Raw genomic sequence first — 7,172 nt, 5'->3', positions numbered from 1 at the left:
TCTTTGGTTGATTGGCAATCCCACCAGGGGCTGTTGCGCCACCCCAAAGTCCATGTGTCTCTCTCAGGGAGTGGTGGGCCAACTAGGTGGACCCCCAAAAGCCATTCGTCACTCCCGACACGTTGCCGGTAATGCGCGAAACTTTTCTCGAATCCAAATACCAACTTCCTATATATCAATCTTCGATTCCGGAACAGTTTGGAGCTCCTCGTGATGTCCTAGATCTCATCCAAGAATCTAAACAACATTCGGTCACCAGTATCAATAATTCAACTATACACAAAACATCACTGAACCTTAAGTGTGCAAACCCTGTGGGTTCGAGAACTATGTAGACATGACCGAGACACTCTCCGATCAAAATCCAATAGCGGGACGTGGACGTCCATATTGGATCCTACATATTCTATGAAGATCTTATTGGTTGAACCTCTATGTCAAGGATTCACACAATCCTGTATATAATTCCCTTTGTCCTTCGGTATGTTACTTGCCCGAGATTCGATCGTCGGTATCTCCATAGCTATTTCAATCTCGTTATCAGCAAGTTTGTTTACTCGTTCTGTATTACCAGATCCCGTGACAAACTTTTTAGTCACATTGCTTGCAAGGCTTGTTTGTGATGTTGTATTACCGAGTGGGCCCCAAGATACCTCTCCGCCACACGGAATGACAAATCCCAGTCTTGATCCATGCTAAATCAATGGACACCTTGGGAGATGCTTGTAGAGTACCTTTATAGTCACCCAGTAACATTGTGACGTTTGATATACACATGGCATTCCTCCGGTGTTAGTGAGTTACATGATCTCATGGTCATAGGATTGTATACTTGACATGCATAAAACTATAGCAACAAAATGACATGATCATATGCTACATTTATAGTTTTGGGTCTTGTCCATCACATCATTCAGCTAATGATGTGATACCGTTATCAAGTGACAACACTTGTCTATGGCCAGGAAACCTTGACCATCTTTGATCAGCGAGCTAGTCAACTAGAGGCTCACTAGCGACAGTGTGTTGTCTTTGTATCCACACATGCATTTGAGTTTCCAATCAATACAATTCTAGCATGAATAATAAAGGATTATTATGAACAAGGAAATATAATAATAACCAATTTATTATTGCCTCTAGGGCATATTTCCAATAGTCTCATCCTGACTTCTGAGGTAATCATAGTCTTCACCATCCTTTCCTCAGTGAGATTGTGCTCTAATAATGATGAATATCAGACTTTTATGTACTTACAACTTGATATAACAACTCAATGATGATGAAACACGTGCTATACAAATAGTTTTTAACCCCTTCTCACGATGTAGTTTTAAATTGCCGCCTTGCATGTGTGGGCGATACGGGGGTCCATCCCACACGACACCGAAAAATTGTCGGCGTTCCCTACGTCTAGTCACACACGCCACACAAAAACAGAACGTGTGCTTTTTTGTGTCACCCGAGACCAACGCTCCAGAAGATTCCCCTCTTATTCCGTTGTCGCCGTGTTGTTAGATTGTCTGTCACATTCATCATCGCATCATCGCATCATCCGCATTGCATCGACACTCTGTTGCCGCCAGTTTTCCAACTTGCATCTGTTAGTAGTTGTCGGTTCTCTCCGTTTTCATCGTTGCTGTTTCGAGACCAACCACACATGCACGCGCCTGCGACATCGTAAAAATATTGTTTTTGAAAGTGTGTATAAAAATTTCTCTTATTGGGTTGATAGTTGGCGTGCGCTCTTATTTTAATGTAGGTAGGCCGCGTGCCAAATTTCGTCGCAATCGGAGTCCGTTTGATACGTGAGCGGTCAACCGTAGCGGTACCATCGTCGGTTTATCGTCGGACGTTTTCTAGTGTTTTCAAAATCTCGTGTCGGGCAAAAACCTCCCTCTCTTCCCCACTTACCCTATTCTACATATCCCACTAGCATATCCAATCCTATGGCGCAACCGGAGCAGTCCGATCGAGACCGGAGGGTCCGAAAACGCCCAAAACTGCTAACCCTAGCGACTTTCCCTATATAAACACCTCTCATGTCAATTAGGCAGACCCTAGTCTTCTCCACCTCGAAACCCATGCCAGCCGCCACCTGGTCGCCTCTCTCCCACCTCCTCCTAGCCGCCAGGCCCACCGAGCTCAGATCGGGCCCGGGCGAGCCCATCTCGCGCCGCAGCCGCCTGGAGCCCGATCACTCGTGCCCAGCAGCTCTCCTCGAGCTCCCTTTCCCTAGCCAGCTCGACGGACCTTGCCATGAGGCGCCGCCTCCATCCCTAGCTGGAGGTCGCCTTGTGAGATCCCTGTCGCAGTCGGCCCTACCTCGCCTCATGTTGCGGGCCACCGGAGCAGCGGCCTCCGGTGATGCGAGCCACCGAATCTCCATGCATCATGCCTCGTCTCGACCTCTCCGCCATGGTGCCGCTCTCCATGAAACTGCTGCGCCGATCTCCTCGCCCTTGCACTGTCGGGACCCTCCACTGTCAGGAATGGGATCACCTCGGTCGAATCCGGCGAGATCCTCCACCGCGCGACCCGCACCCGCCGGTTCCCGCAGAATTCGTGCGTGGAGCCACCATGGTCGCCGCCCCTCCTGTTCGTGCGGGAGGACGGAGGCGTGCCCCCCGGTTGACCGTGCCCGTGGGCCACCAGCACCCTTCGGCAAGGCCGAGCTTGACCCCAACCGGCCCAGCTGCACCTCACCACCGACTAGGCCCGAGCCGACCCAAGTGACCAGGGTGAGCACCCCCTGCATCTGTGCGTTTTTTATTTGATATGCTAAGATGTGTTATGCCTAGTAGCAGATCCGTCCCGAATAGTTTATTGTAGGTCCTACGAATTTATTATTTTCAGAAAACATGCATATTTGAAAAACACCCGTAACTTTTAAACCGTGTGTCGTATGCAAAAACCATAGATATGTAAAATGTGTAGAATGTTGCGTAGGTTAATATTTTCCAGCTCTCATGCATATTTAAAACTGTTTTACGTGTTGTTTGCATTGGTTTGCGTGACAACATGCTAAAATGGTTTAATTCATAGGTAATTAATCGTACCTCCGTTGGAGATGAGCCAGATATGTAAATGGATTAGAACGACAAGTAGAATCACATGAGCCACTTTGTTTTTCCTTTTAACAAACATAAAATGTGGTTCAGAAAAATTTGTAAAGATTTCAAAGTTAACTTGTGGGGTCATTTCGGAGATGCTATATGTCGTTTCGGGCCTCATTTAAAATGCCTAGATAGGTAGAATATTTATGCTTCACCTCCTGCCATGTTTAACAATATTTAATATTGTCGTGTACCTAAACGGGGGTTAATTAAATAATTCATATGTGAAGTTTCGTTAATTTGCAACTTGTTGCATATTGATCTTCACTTAATATGTAGTGTTTGATTGTTGTGAATTGCCATGCCGTGCCTTGCATTATTGAAATGGACATGCATCATATTAGGATGTGCATCATAGCTTGAATGTGTCGTGTGAATATCGTGTGTTGATTCTTGTTTCCGGTTACATCGTCTTGATAGAGTTCCTCAAGCGTGTCGGAATGTGAGGATCCGTTCAACTACGTCGGTTCATTTGCTTCACGGAGACGTTCTTCTTCCAAGTGGGATCGCAGGCAAGATGATCATTTCCCTAGATAGCATTACTATCATTGCGGTGCTAGTTGTCGCGTTTCTTTTGCTATGTCTTGCTGCCTACCACCTGTTAAATACCAGCCTCCCAACATTGCCATGAAAACCTCTAATCTTTCCACTACCCACCAAACCTTGTTTGGTTATGTTACCGCTTACTCAATCTTTTGATAGCATTGCTAGTTGCAGGTGCAGTTGCTTCCATGTGCCAACTTGGGTTCCTTGTTATATCACCCTATAATTGCTATTTAATTTAATGCACCTATATACTTGGAAAAAGGTGGAAGGCTTGGCCTTCTAGCCTAGTATTTTGTTCCACCTTTGCCGCCTTTAGTTTCAGCTACCGGTGTTATGTTCCATAAATGAGCGCTCCTAACATGCTTGGGGTTATTATGGGACCCCTTGACTTTCGTTTTGGGATAAAGCTCGTCTGGCAAGGCACAACATTGGTACTATCTTTGCCCAACATAATAATTCTGTTAATACTGGAAAACATAGGGCGTCATGAACCCGAGGAGTAATTCAACATAATAAAGGAGGGGGGCAGTGCTAATGGTGTTGGTCCCAAACAAAGCAGCTTATTAACGCTACCTGGGGAAACTCAACATCTGGCGTGGTAACCGTAGCTCATCCGTATGCCCTGAGAACGAGATACACGGCTCCTATCAGGATTGTCGGCACGTCAGGCGGCCTTGCTGGACTTGATTTACCTTTCTCGAGCGTCTTGTGCATCGGGATTCCCGTGATGCTTTTGGCTATCTCAGAGTTGAGGTTTTCTACTAAGGATTCAAGGAGATCACGAGATTCGAGGTCGAGGGTTTCTATGCAATGTGTGGTAGTTTTTGATGGACTAGTTCGAGCACCCCTGTAGGGTTAAATCTTTTGGAAAGCCGTGCCCGCGGTTATGTAGAAAACTTTGAAACTTTGTTAACATACGATTCTAGATAACTTGAAGTTAACCTAATTAAAACTTGCCAACTAAGTGTGTAACCATGACTACCTCTTCTCATGAGTTCTGTATCTGGAAGAGGACATGATGGGGTTATGTTTGACGTAAGTAGGTGTTCAGGATCATTCATTTGATCATCATTAGACACGTCTGTTATGAATAGGTCATCCCCCTCTTATTCTTGTACTCCTAAGTTAGCCACCTCAAATAAATTCTTAGTCACTTACTACAGCCTCATGCTTAACCATAGCTCACCCATTAAGCTTTGCTAGTCTTTATACCTTTGGAAATGAGATGCCGAGTCCCTGTGGCTCACAGATTACTACAACACCAGTTGCAGGTATAGGTAAAGTGATATTATGATGTGAGCGCGATGATTGTGTTTTTGGAGTTTCTTGTTCATCTTCTTCTACGATCTAGGATGGGTTCCAGGCCGGCAGCCTGGGATAGCAAGGATGGATGTTGTTCTTTTATCGTTTGTTTTCGTCCATAGTCGGACCCTGCTCTCCTTCCTGATGACTGTATATTCCTGTATTGATGTGATATTGATGTAGCTTGTGGCGAGTGTAAGCCAACTCCTTATACTCATCTTTTTAGTACATGTACTTGTAACGATATCCATTCTTGCGAAATGACGAGATGCATTTATATCCCTGTCGAGGCCCTCGTGCCAAAATAAGGATAGGACTGCATCTTGGGGGTTACAAGTTGGTATCACAGTAGTACGAACCTAGTACCCCCCTTGATTGATCGAACTTGGCCGAGTCGAGTCTAGTAAAAAACTTCGTTGAGTCTAGTTGTATATCAGAGAGTAGGATTCTTTTTTCTCCTCTTCTATTCTCTCATGAAGAATCTTGACGTAATAATTTTAATTCTACTTATCTTCTCACTCATTTTTTTAGGATCACGTGGATATTTTTGGAATCTATATGATGTCGATGTGACGGCGTTCTGACTTGGTGCCTCCTGCTGTGTTGATATTATTCCAGGGAGTTGAGCTCCAGGGGATTCTTGAGCACATTGTTTTCATTCAGATTTCTTAGTATTTCAGGACGGAGGATATTTGAAATTGCTTCAATACTATTAGTGGCGAGATAAGCCCGGCATCCATAGTACTGGTGTAGAGAGTTTGGGGGTACCGCCATACTTAGTATCGTTGTGATTACAAGGGTGTGAGATAGATGAGTTTCCGAGATCTCTGGTTATGTGTTGATGGATGTGATAAACTGGACATGGTTAGTATTATTGCTAGGACTCGAGTGATGGATTTTACACCTTGTATCCATGGACCCGATTGCATGACCAAAAATTTTGGGACTTCTTAGGTGGGAATTCAAGTAGTTACTTATAGGACAATCTTCCAATAGATGCATGATGTGAGGTTGGGGTTCGACATCTAGTGGATTTGTTTGTTCACGGTCGTCTTACATCAGTTCTCATTGTGTCCTAAAGAGTACTTGTAGCTTGCTACGACTCGGGGATGCTTCGTATGTCGTGTGCACTGCCTTGTACATGATGGCTACTGTGGGATAGACCCCGTGCGATCCTATCCAGGAAAATATCGGACGAAATCTCTGTCATGAATTTGTTCTTGCTTGTTTCATAAGCCTCATCCTTTTTGTTGTTGTAATATGGTCATTGAAGTTACTTCGATGTAAAATGGTGATTTCATATCTTTTCCAAGATGTGTTCTCATATTTTTACGGGAATGCTGATTCTGTTTCTCAATCTAGTTGTCTTATCAATTCTTTTCATCGGGTGTGCTTCTCTTCAAGTGAATTCAATCCTCTCCAATTTTGCAACATCAATCTCTCATTTCTTTCCGGAGTTCATCTCATCTGTCCCAAGTTATCTTTGTTTTCCCCGCCCTCTCGCCCTTTTCTTCGGTAATTAGGTTATCATCCAAGTGTCTTCTTTTCAGTGTTGCTTCCGCTATCTTCTCCTCCATATGGTATCCGGTGTTTCATGGTGAAGATTCTCAGGAGTTCTAGTTCATCATTTCTTCATTCTTGTTCTCTTTGACGGTGGATTCAATTCAAGCTCTCGGTGTTCATCATATCCTTTTCTTTTGTTCAATAATTCATGTGTTGGAAATTCTTATTCAAGTCTTTCTTGTTTTTATCTCCCTCCATTCTATCCGGAGTGTTCAAGATATCTTAGAGTTTCTTGTTCTCAATCCTTTCAATTATTTCGAGGTTCCCAACCTCATCAAGATTTGAGTTATATGAGTGCTCTATCTCTCTTTCTAAGCAATCTTTTCATCCAGTGTTTTGTTTTAGTGGGCCCATAACCCACTGGATCTTATATGGCTCTTGTAATCTTTTCCCAAAGATATCTAATTCTTTTCAACTATGACATAAGTATGAATTTCATCAGTCATATCCCTTCTCCAAGATCTATTTGAATTAATTCCTTCGTTGGCTCAACTTTTCCTTATTCATCATTCCGGAGTGTCGCAGTAATTTTGGTGGTGTTCCTTGTCGTCATTCTCAGCTTGGAAGACCGAAGGAGAGTTTCTCTTGAATTTTTGTCCAGTCTTGTGAAGATTGTCATTTCAGCTTCGTGTTATCCTCTAATCA

This window comes from Hordeum vulgare, chromosome 1H (assembly GCF_904849725.1).
Source record: "Hordeum vulgare subsp. vulgare chromosome 1H, MorexV3_pseudomolecules_assembly, whole genome shotgun sequence".
In the NCBI taxonomy this organism is placed as follows: domain Eukaryota; kingdom Viridiplantae; phylum Streptophyta; class Magnoliopsida; order Poales; family Poaceae; genus Hordeum; species Hordeum vulgare.
The sequence above is the reverse complement of the archived record's forward strand: the minus strand, read 5'-3'. Positions refer to the sequence as shown.